Here is a 13,318-nt window from a genome sequence, read left to right on the forward strand (position 1 = left end):
ATAACACATTTACGAGAATAGATCACAATTGCAGTAGTAATTTTAAAAATGAATGGATTGCAGCATGGAAAGGGATCGTTACGACACTGAAGCTAGTAAGCATTTTAATATTTGTTTTAATCACTGTTGTTCATAGACGCTTCTTCATACGAATAGAACGGAAATAATGTTCATAGACCCTTAAGAATATGAATAAGAGGGAAATAATATTGTTTATAGACGCTTAATCAAACGAATAAAACGTGAATAATATTCATAGACGCTTAATTATATGAATAGGACGGAAGTAATGTTGTTTATAAAGATTTATTCGTATGAATGTAACACAAGGAAAATTGTTCATAGATACTTCTTCATACGAACATGACAGAAGTAATTTTGTTCGTAGACGCTTATTCATAGGTATAAAGAACCCATCCCATTAATCCTTTAGCACCAGAGCACTTCCTGAATTGACTCCTCTGTCATTGCTGAATGATTGATCTGGATGGTACCGTGTTTTTCGTACTATAAGACGCATTGTTTCTTCCAAAAATTGTCTCCAAAATTCAGGTGCGTTTTATACTCGAAATTAATGTAAAAATGGCCAGTGTTTGATTTAAAATTCCCGCCAGTCTTAAAAATGGCCATATGTTCGATGGTGCGGGAAACCTATCTCTATCTGGCAATATTGGATTTAACTGGCAGCAACAGTGCACTGATGCGACGAACATGAGTTGCGAGGATTTACAAGTTTGCTAACACTGTCTCCCTCCCGCCCCATCACAAACCCAGAACCACAGACTAGAATATACAGATGATAAACTCTGCGAACAACTGGAAACAATGCGAACCGTTGCGCCTCTAACATGCGACGACGGAACTAACCAGTCGATCTGCTAATCGACAACCTCACGCTCGAAAACCGATGCCGGCGCCAACCCACTTACGATGAAACATCGTTGCTCACCATAGGTGCAATCTAATAATAAAAATGTTACGGTATATATACTTTTTTAATGCTTAAAAAGTAAGGTGTATCTTATAGTCCGTAAAATACGGCATATTCCACTACCTTTAATATGCTGCTACCTGGATGAGTAATGCTCAAATCAATTTACAATAAGACAGTCATAACCGAAATCGGTCGAAAGCCAACGCGTAACTGTACAGTCCGTATTGTGATAGGATGTTATGGTACTTGGGTTTAGTTCTTGGTAACGCTACGATACATTATATTTTTAAAAGTAATTTATCTTAATTTTATTCACATAATCACTTATGTTTATTAAATTTTATTACTCGACAAAGTTTAGAAAGAAATAACGTCATGAGAATTATTTGCATTATTCACGAATTACAGTCTTTCTTAGGAAACCAGATACTGCAAGCCAGTAGTATTACGTTAAGAGAATTTACCTAATGTACCACTATGTAACTGTTAGATAACTACCGTTAAATCAGCATTTTAATTCCAGAATTGTATCAGCAATTGTTGTAATGTAAGAATCTTTGTACTCATCTTTTCCAGAAATTTCCTGGATTGACAAAATTTAAATTATCCGGAAAATTGTGTCTCGAGATTTTAAAGATTTTTGATAAGCAGAATTTACTTTCTCAACTGAGTTACCTCAAGAGTTTCCACGTGCTGGCTGGAGCCATTGTTGTTTCGAAGTATCACTGAAATCTGCAATCTCATGTTTTCGGCTACATAAAATTGTTTCCTTGGAAATAGGAAGAGTAGTAGAGATGGAGAGTCGGTAGAGCACCGACGAGAGGCGCGACGAATTAGTAAACGTAAAGAGCCATGAATCGCGAACAGACAAACATATGTTTTCGATACGGTACTACCTACGAAGTAGACATAACAATTTACTTAAGTCTAAAAAGTGTTCGGAAATTTCGTGAACGATTCTTGCTATCAAGTGATTCGATTACCAAGTTTGATATTTCCAGGGACATTTTATAACACCCGAAACGGAACCGCAGAGAAGGACCCTTGACAACATGGATCCAACATTACTCAAGGTATGACGTTCTCTTTGGCCAGATTTCCTTTCTTTTATCCTACACAATCTTTCAGACATTTAAACACGTCTAACCTAAGAACACAAAACTCTATGTCCAATAAATTGATCTGAAATGGACGCAAAACTTCTTTCTAAATTAAACATCAACCTCATTCATCACTACTTGAATTAGCTCTAGTTTCATTGCACACAATTTTACCTAACGTTCAGGGGCATGTTCATAAGAGAAATTTCAGATATTTCTCTAAATTTGGTCTGGTCTTCTCCTTTTAGCTACAATCCCCACATTCATTTTGAGCTGGAGTAGACCAGGCTAACAGTATCAAGAAACCTGCAACATGTGCATGTAAGTTTACTGTGAAACGACGAAGTCTTTTGCTCCAAAATATGTGTGCAGAGGAGGACGCCGAGGTTTCTCCTGGCGTGATTCGTGCCACTTAGACGTTATGCTGATTCCCTGCTCTGTTAGGCGTAGTCTCAAAATAAACTTACGTGCTCATGTTGCAGGGTTTTTGCTGCGGACTGTACATTCATCTTCATCGGTGTATTAAAGTACGTACATGGCATTAGGCATTTGTTAACTAATAGTCAACCTAACTTCAAATTAACATAGAAGAGCTATAGTACAAAATTAAGACACAAACTCTGATAAAGGAAGCACAGAAGCCCACGCGAATGTCAATGTGTGGAATATTGATAACCACCATTAACTCAGTGTTATCGGCAAAGATGTTAAAACATTGACACCATTAACGAGCTCGGCCAAGATAACTGCTCGAGCTATCTACTGAAAATAAAAGCATTTAAAAATACGTTTACATGTACTGGATATGGACGCCAGAGTCAAAGCTCGCGTTTCCCATCAAACTGTTAACGCATTAACTCCATTAACCAACTCAGCTAACAAGAGAAGTTCGGAAGAAATCATTCGCCTGCAAAAAAACTAAGCATGTCATTTCAAAGACCCTGTATGATAGGCTGCCACCTGGCTGAGTTTTGCCCAAATCGATATACAATAGGACAGTCGTTCATGCTGATTACAACAAGCAAATAAAATTCCTGTACGGTTGAGAACTTTTCGACAGATTCAACTTTAAATGCACGATTTGAACACGATTTGTACAACCATTTCATGTGTTTGGATTCCGATCAATCAAAGTTTATGGCAGGAGATTTGTAAATAATATGAAACTTCTTCATCTGCACGTTATGATGCACCAACGAAACAATCAAATAAAGTTCGTGTCCATGCTAATGAATCAGTTCCGATCACCACGATACATTGGATTGTTTCAGTTTGCGTTCCACAAGGCAGGTTACCAAACACATTCTATATCTTTAGAATCACCTGTCGAATTTGCTTTTCGCTTTGAATATGCGAACTGTAAACTTGACGGATGCAACGCAACTGCACATATAAAATTTTCATGGTATACACAACTCCAAAAGTGCATTACCACCTGCAATTCTCCCTTTCGAATTTGCAACCAATCCAACCGCCAAGCTTTTTGGGTTGCCTGCTATTGCAGGAAAAGGAGAATTGTAGGTGGTAATGCACTTTTGCAGTCGTGTATACAAGAAAGCGTTTAGCTTGCGTCATTTCTTCATAGAACAGAAGAACAAAATTGATCAATTTTCTTCCCTGACCTATTATTATTGTGAACAATGTAATGATTATGATTTTAACTAACAAACCCGTTAGTTATTGGAAAATAGTTGTTTCTGTTATTTCCGATAGATTTCAATTCGTATGTCAATATTCGTTCCTAAAAATGTTGTACTTAATGCGTTTAAATGCGCATATATTAAGTTTTTCATATAAACTTCCAAGTTGAATATCTCGAAAAGTTCTCAAGCGTACAGTAATTTTATTACCTCGTTGTAATCAGCATAAATTGGTCCTTCAAATTTCATACTTATTTTTTCTGGCAGGCGAGTGCTTTCTCCCGAACTTCCCTTGTAAGATCATCACTCTAAATATATATTGCAAAAATAATAGAATTGAAAAGTTCACTCATGTTGAAGTTATAGAGCGGATTAACAGACGTACATACGAAGAATACCATTTTCTCATTGCATGATCCTAATACATTAAGTTAGAAACCTGAAAAATGAGAATTTTATACGAACATAATGGCTGTTAAAGTTTTCCGGAAGATATAGAAAAATTTCATTGACAGTAAATCTATAATTTTATGCAAAAGATTTGAATTGACTTACTCAGTAATGCCCCAAGTCACACTACTACGGATAGAAGCATCTACCGCTACAGAAGAAATTCAATGTTAAAATTTCCTTCAGTTGAAGATATCAAATTTGGCACCAAAAATCTTAATTAAAAATAAGGAAATACGTGTTGCAACGTTTAAAGAATTTCTCTTCTAAAGGAGAAGAGGGGGTCCATAATATCAACAATTCAAATTCTCTATTCAGAGACTGTCGCATGTAAGAATTACCGCAAGTTCAAGATGTAAAAATCCATACAAACTGTTTATTGCACATTAAATAACACATGTTTCAACATTTCTGAAAATTTCGAAAGGGGAAAAGGGACAAATTTCTACAACGTTCAAACTCCACGCTTTATATTCATTAAACTTTATTCTTCCCGCAAAAGAACGGGTACTTCTAGTCTACACTTACAAGAAGTCCAGGTAATTAAGATGATTAGGGAGACAACTTACCTGATGTTCCAATTCTCTTGATTGACAATCTTCTAACGCAATCGAGTACAAAAGTTCGTTGTGAATGTCTTTAACCTGAAAAATACAAACAGAAAATTTACGTTCATAACTGAATCGGAGCGAAATGAATCGATATAATAACTAACTATATAATAACTAACTAACTATATAGCCTAAGGAATCCTGAGATTGAATGCCACGTTCACAAAAGCTCTGCACTGACTTCAGTCCTTAGCCAACTGGATCCACTTTCTACTTTGGACTCCTATTTCTGAGAGATCAACTTAATATTCTCCTCCCATCTGCGTCTAATGGTCTTCCTAATGGTCGTTTTCCGATTCGAGTTCTAGTTACAACTTTCCTAAAAATTTTCAGTTCCTGTTTCCTTCCATTCTGGTCACATGGCTTGCCCATCTCAGCCTCCTAGACTTGATGACTCTAATAATGATTGGTAAACAGTATAAATTATATAGCTCCTCATTATGAGGTTTCCGCCATTTCCCATTCCCGTTCCTCTTGGGTCCGAATATTCGTCTCAGGATTTTGTTCTAAAATATTTTCAGTCTATGTTCTCCCCTCAGTGTAAGTGACCATGTTCCGCAATCATACAGAACAACAGATTGTATATATTTTAAACTGCAAGTTCCTCGATAGGATTCGCCACGACAGCAGATTTTGAACTGAATAATAACACAAATTCCCTGCTTTTAGTCGGCATTTAATTTCTTCGTGAATATGGTTTTCCTATGTTAGTACTGATTGTAGATATCTTGAGCTTCCATTTATTTAGTTTTCTCTGCGTTTACTTCTAAATCCAAGTCTCTCCATGTATTTTTTTTCTATTGTTCTCCTATCAACTCCTATTAAATTAACATCATCCGTATACGCCATGACCTGGTGAGTACCATTCAGCTCTAGGCCTTGATTGCTATCTTTGATTTTCCTCATGATGTACTCCAGGACAAAGCTGAATAATAATGCGACAATGCATCTCCTTCTTTCAGGCCATTCTAGATTAGTAAGCTCGTGAACAAGAATTTTCCTATCCGGACTTTACTTTGGGATTCATTTAAACATACGGTACCTTAATTAACCCAACAAGTTTGTTCGGTTAATTGTTAATAATCTCAGGCGAGCTTGCTTTTAATATTTTTTTCATGAATATTTAAAGTATGGGGAAGCTGTCGGCATAATGCGTGACGCGATTGTTCAGTGTTGATCAAAAGCGAAATCGCACGAACATTTTGATACAATGTTTAAATATGTAGAAGTGCAATCCAAGTGAGATTTTGACGCTTTATGTCACTCTTAATTACACTTGCAAACATTACTACTAGGCAGAAGGCAAAGAAATGTCAAATAAGTGAAATTTTAGGACGAGAATGTTTATGCGAAATTGACAAGAACTGTTCCTTTGGCTGGCAAGGCCATGATAACGAGTTTTTTTTGGGGGGGCTAGCCATGGCATCGCTTCTATTCATTAACTGTAGAAAAGTAAAACTATTAATGAAAGTACTATACCTCTGTACAGTGCCGTGCCGTGGAAAATCAGTGCTCGGGGCGCAAGTATAGGACTGCGCTTCCCTACACAGAATTGAGGTCGATAGATCAGCCATGAAACGCAAGAAAATTTTAAAAACATGAACCTTGCTTTTCCTTGAATTTAAACACATTTTATTACTTTCTTCCTTGCATTTTGTACATGCATTTTCCTAACATTAGTAACATTATAAGATCACTTCCTAAAACAGGAAAAAGGAATTAAGTATGTACTAGTAATTTTCTAACTAACTTTTCCTTTCTTTTTTTCTTCCCTTCTTTTTTTTCCTCCCGAATATTGCACCCCTTCCTTCGGCGCCCGGGGCTGTCCACCTGATCGCCCCCCACGGCACGGCACTGAACCCGGAAGATCCACCCATGCTGAAAACATTTATATGTATTAAGGCAAGAAGACATATATACACAGTGGCGTATTTAGGGGGCTTCCGGGCTTACGCCCCCCCGAAATCTTACTTACTATAGTAAAGTATATGAAATATTTTGCAGAATTTTCACATTTTCAGCCATACCCACCCGAAAGTTAGCAAAGTCCCTCCCGAAACAAAATCGTAAATACGCCACTGTATATACGTAAGAAAAAAACAATTCAACATGACAGATCAAACTATAAACTAGATGAAGTTTGAAGACATTATTTTAAGACAAAAGGTGGGAAAATGATAAGAAAAATGTCGGGGTTGTCAACTTAAAAATTATTTCTACATAAGAAATAAAATATTTTTACGTGGAAAGCTATTCGTCAATTACTATGTATAAAAAGGATTTATTAGAGGTATTTAGTATCTACTCTATTTATTGATTTTAGGAAGGCTTACGACTCGGTTAGGATAGATACAATGCACAACGTTCTTACAGAATTTGGAATACCGTATAAGCTAATTAGATTATTTAAGGTATGTTTTAGTAAATCCCGAAGTAAAGTCCGGGTAGAAAAATTCTTGCCCACGAGGTTTCACGTTGAGAAAGGCCTGAAACAAGGAGATGCATTGTCGCCATTATTATTCAACTTTGTCCTCGAATACGCTATAAGGAAAATCAAAGATACCAACCAGGGCCTAGAGTTGAACGGTGTTCACCAGGTTATGGTGTATGCTGATTATGTAAATTTAATAGGGAATGATAATAGGAGAATAATAGAAAGAAATGCAGAGGTCCTATTAAACCTGCAGGGACAAGGGTTTAGAAGTAAATGCTGAGAAAACTTAATACATGGAAGTGCGTCGGGAGCGTAAGACGGCAAATTATGGATGCGTTAAAATATTAATTAATACTTTTCATAAAGTAGATACTTTCAAATATCTATGTTCAGACGAAAATTATACTCACGAAGAAATTACATGTCGTCTAAAAGCAGGGAATTCGAGTTATTATTCAGTTCAAAATCTCTTGTCGTCGCGAATTCTGTCAAGGAATTTTAAACTTAAAATATATAAAACGATAATCATACCTGTTGTGCTGTATGGTTGCAAAACATGGTCTCTTAGTCTGAGGGAAGAACATAGACTGAAAGACTGAAAGTATTTGAGAACGAGATCCTGAGACGAATATTCGGACCCAAGAGGAACGGGAATGAAGAATGGCGGAAACTTCATAACGAGGAACTGCGTAATTTATACGGTTTACCAAACATTGTTAGGGTCATCAAGTCAAGGAGGGTTAGGTGGGCAGGTCATGTGGCTAGGATGGAAGAAAGTAAAAATGCTTTCAGAGTCTTGACTGGAAGACCAAGGCGCAGATGGGAGGGCAATATTAAGATGGATCTGACCGAAACAGGAACAGGAATAGAAAGTTGAATCTGGATCCAGTTGACTAAGGATAGAAGTCAGTGGAGAGCTTTTGTGAACGCGGTATTGAACCTCCTGGTTTCAGAGGCCATAGAATTAGTTAGTTAGTTAGTTAGGATCTACTTTCTAGTGACGTTATGTCTTGCTTACTGAAAAACCAGAGATGATATGGCATACCACCGCATACCGTCTCACTTCGACCACTGACTATTAATGTCAGTACTATACCTCTGTATTACACTATCATTTCCTCAAAGAACTGCTTGCAAAAGCTGTTCCATTTAGAGAGAGAGAGAGAGAGAGAGAGAGAGAGAGAGAGAGAGAGAGAGAAACTGTCCTACATAAGTACAATGCCTCTGACAATGTCTCTGCAATCATCAAATTATACTGTTTTGGCGCTGTTCAGAGGCCTGAAGATCTCCGGTGGAGAGGATTTGCATCTGACGAGAAGATTAAGATTGATATGAAGGGTTGTTTTGCATCAATTAATAAATCCTACTTGTTTGGAAGGCATAAACATGTTGTAATAATGTTGAACGAAGTGTATAAAGCTGACAAGGGAAGTTCGGGAGAAGGCACCAGCTTGCATAGAAACTAAGCATGTCATTTGAAGGACCAATTTATGTTGATTACAACAAACTAGTAAAATTCCCTTACGGTTGAGAACTGTTCGAGAGATTCAACTTGGATGTTTATATGAAAAAATGAGTATATGCACATTTAAACGCGTTAACTGCAACATTATTAGCAACGAATATTGATATACGAATTGAAATCTATTGGAGGTAACAGAAAAAAAACTGTTTTGCAATAATTAACGGGTTTGTTAGTTAAAATTAGTCATATACGATACATTGGATTCAAAAGGTCTATAATTTGTTCGGTAACCTGCCTTGTGGAACGCAAACTCAAACAATCCAATGTATGGGGGTGATCGGAACTGATTGATTAGCATGGACACGAACTTTATTTGATTGTTTCGTTGGTACACCATAATGTCCGGACGAACAAGTTTCATACTATATACAAATCTCCTGCCATAAACTTTGATTGGTCGGAATCCAATTACATAAAATTGTTGTACAAATCGTGTGCATTCCTTTGGTAAATTCTCAACCATTACGTCTTTGCCATCCGTCATCCAACTTGCAATAGACAATTTGTCTGTGAATGGACCCCAGTGATCAAGAAGTAGCAAGTTCGAACCATCGAAACTGAATAATAACGGTTGGTCGCTAGTTGGCGGAATCATACGTTTAACGTCGAATCTCTCGAAAAGTTCCCAACCGTACAGGAAGTTTACTAGATTGCTGTAATCAGCAAGGATTGGTGTTTCAAATGGCATGCTTAGTTTCTCTGCAGGCGAGTGCTTTCTCGCGAACTTTCCTTCTGAAAGAAGGCTATGCTGAAAACTAAATTGATTCTCAATGCGAAACACAACTCCTTCATTTCAGAGCCACGGGCATATCAAACGTTCCTCGTATGGATAAGCTAGTGTTACAAAAGTTGCAATTATTTTTATTCGTTTACTTACCTTTTGCATAACTTTAGAGCAGTGAAACACGACACAGTAAAATATGAGGAAACTCAGTAGAGTCGTTGCTGCAGTAATTGCAATGTTAGAAATCCTATCCATTTCCATTATTAATCCATATCTTCCATATCTTATCCACATCTTATCCATATGTAGTATTGGAAATAGAACATATACGACATAGAAAACACAACCAACAACCTGAATAAAATTATAAATGATCGAGACTAACAAATATAACCCAAACGTGGCGTTCAACCGGTCGACGATTTCACACAACTTGTTGTAGAGTTCGCCAAGAGTTTTCAGTTTCGTAACCGAATGAAACAAACCCTCTCCTTGAACATCAGTTGATAATTCTTTCACTACAAGACCTAATTCAGTTTTCATTACTTGAAATCTTTGGTACAGCAGAAGACATACGTAATAGAAAGCCAAGATACAAATTAAATCTAGAAAGGAAGCAACAAATGACACGAAAGCTAGTACAAAGAATAATAATAATCCGGATTTCATCACCACGGCCGTCACAATAGAAAGCACAGTTTTGAATATCACTAACCACAAACAGATATTAAGAATCGCTAATGTGTTCCACGGGTTTGCATTGTGGAAAGATGCCGACGGAAAAGTTACAACGATTTCATCTACTTCAGTTAGCAGTCCAAATACTTTGGTTACATTTTTGCAGAAATCATAAATAGATATAAAAAATATAAAAGCAACACTTATGGCTATTTGACAGATCAAACTCCATCCTACAGCGTCTAATTCTAAGTGCACTTTATGTGGATCTAAAATATAATAGTTGCAGCTATAAAGAAGCATAACCACAACAGAAAGCGAGACGAACAGTCTAAATGCTACAGAATATACAAGCCATCCTGTAGAGCGCACTAATTCTTTGGAATTTTCTACAACGTAAGGTAGTAAACCAAAATATCGGAGCACTTGGAGAGGCCGTTTTGCAGTTTCGTAAACGTTCATTTTGTTTCTGTTTTGTCCCCTCCAACTTTTAAGATTAGATGTGCCTAAGATTTGCAGATAACACAAGTTGCACAATTTACTCGAAAAGTTCTCAAACGAGAAGAGATTTTATTTAATATATCAAAGAAACATGTGAGTACCAACACCTTTTCAACAAGGCTGCTAATGTCACACTATTACAGTCCATCGAACACATATGGGAACCACACCTACTGATTGCATGCATGGTAAAAAAAAAGAAACAAACAAATGTTGTTTATCTTCTTTCCTAGCTGTCATGACAACACCATTGGTTGCCTCATGTACTGACAATTGATTTACTGTTTAGCAACATAACGGTGCAGTCGGGACTTTCCCAGTTTCGCAGAAAATGTCCCGCGTCCCGATGTAGCTCTATCGGGACTTAAAGTATTCCGACTTCCGTATTTATTCATGAAGGTAGTGATTATTATTATTATTATTATTATTATTATTATTATTATTATTATTATTATTATTATTATTATTGTCGATCAACTATCGACAGATATTTACCAATCGACAAATACTCGAAAAGAAATAGCAATACAATACGGTTAGGGGAGAAGCATTCTACAACATTCTTACAGAATTTGGAATACCAAGAAAGCTAGTTAGGTTAATTAATGTTTGTTTAACCCTTTCACTGTGGAAGGCGACGGAAAAAAAATTCCCTAACCTGCGAATGTCGATTATAGTCGACGTGTTAAAATTTGTCTGTATCTTGGGTTTGTCGATTGTAGTCGCCAAAGGTTTTCTGTGTGATTTCTATTGTTTATCGAAAACAATAGAACACAGACAAAAATGAACGGTACAACTTTGGCGACTACTCTCGTCAAAGCCAAGATACGGACAAACAAATTTGAACACGGCGACTATAGTCGACATTTGCATGTTAAGGAAATTTGGTTCTGTCGACAAAAGTCGACTTCCTCTGTGAAAGGGTTAAACTGATCACAAAGTAAAGTCCGGGTAGGAAAATTTTTGTCCACGAGCTTTCATATCGGAAACGGCCTGCAACAAGGAGACGCGTTGTCACCATTATTATTCGACTTTGTTCTGGAGTACCCTATAAAGAAAATCAAATATAGCAACCAGGGCCTACAGTTGAATGGTATTCACCAGATCATGGCGTATGCTGATGCTGTAAATTTAAAAGGGGATGGTAGGAGAACAATAGAAAGAAATGCAGAGGTACGCTTGCAGGGACATGAGTTTAGAAGTAAATGCAGAGAAAAGTAAATACATGGAATTTTGTCGGAATCGTAATACGGCAAATTATGGATGCTTTAAAATATTAGGTAATATTTTTGGTAAAGTGGATAGTTTCAAATATGTAGGATCAATATTAACAGACGAAAATCATATTCACGGAGAAATTAAATGCCTACTAAAAGCAAGGAATTCGTCTTATTATTTAGTTCAAAATCTCTTGTGGTCGTGAATTCTGTAATTAGAAACTTAAAACATGTAAAATAATAATCATGCCTGTTGTGCTGTATGGTTGTGAAACGGGATCGCTTACTCTGATAGAAGAACGTATACTCAAAGTATTTGAGAATAAGATCCTGAGAGGAATATTCGGACCCAAGAGCGCCGATCCTGGGGGAGCTGAGGGGCACCGGGGCTTCCCCAAAGCTCATGCGCCCCCCCCTACTGTATTTGTGAATATACAATATTTGGCATAATTTGAGTGCAATTTGTCTTAAAATCTTCATATACCGGAGAAATCGGCGCCCTTGTTTGGACCCAAGAGGAACGACAATGGAGAATGTCGGAAACTTCACAACGAGGAATTGAATAATTTATACCGGTTATCAAACAATGTTAGGGTCCTCAAGTCTAGGAGGCTTATGTAGGCAGGTCCTGTAGCCAGAATGGAAGAAAGTAAGAATGCCTTTAAAGACTTAAGTTTAAATCCAATCGGAAAACGGATTAGGAAGACCATTAGGAAGACCTAGACGCATGTGGGAAGTCAATATTAAGATGGATCTCCGAGAAATATGAAGACAAAGTAGAAACTGGATCCAGTCGGTTAAGGATAGAAGTCAATGGAGAGCTATTGTGAATGCGGCATTGGACCTTCGGATTCCATAGGCCATAGAGTTATAGTTGTTGTTTCAAAACAACATCGACAACGTTTGGAAGGTGATTCCTGACACCAAAATAAGACAAAAGGTATAGACCAACCTGAGTGCACAAGTGGTTCCTTTCGAAGTTATTGCCGAAAAACATAAAAAAATGAACTTTAAAAGGTCCATAGCTTCAATACTATGGGAAATACCGTAGTCGGGTCAAAACTTCACTTAGAAACTAGTGTGTGCCCTATCAAAATATCCAAGTTTCAGAAGCCTGCGGTACTTCCGCAACAATTTTTATAGAGGTAAATTGTGAGTATTTCAAATTATATGCTCGTAGCCAAATTCCCTCTATACAAATTGTTGTGTGAGTACCTTATGATTCTGAAACATGAATTTTTGCATAGAACACATATTAGTTCCTAAGTGAAGTCTTCACCCGACTACGATAGGTCCCATAGTTTTGTAGCTATGGACCTTTATAACAAAATACTTTGGTTTGAGTAATATTTACCTGTACCTTGGGCAGAAAGTACTCATACATGTGCACTATACTTAGTAGAATGTTCATTTCATATTAACAAAAGAAGAATGTTTTTAATATATGTAAGTGATTATTATGGGATAGTTGATGATATGGACATGTTTTATGGTTACCTAGTCA

This window comes from Thermobia domestica, chromosome 4, assembly GCF_964235325.1.
Source record: "Thermobia domestica chromosome 4, izTheDome1.hap1.1, whole genome shotgun sequence".
NCBI classification, from domain to species: Eukaryota; Metazoa; Arthropoda; class Insecta; order Zygentoma; family Lepismatidae; genus Thermobia; species Thermobia domestica.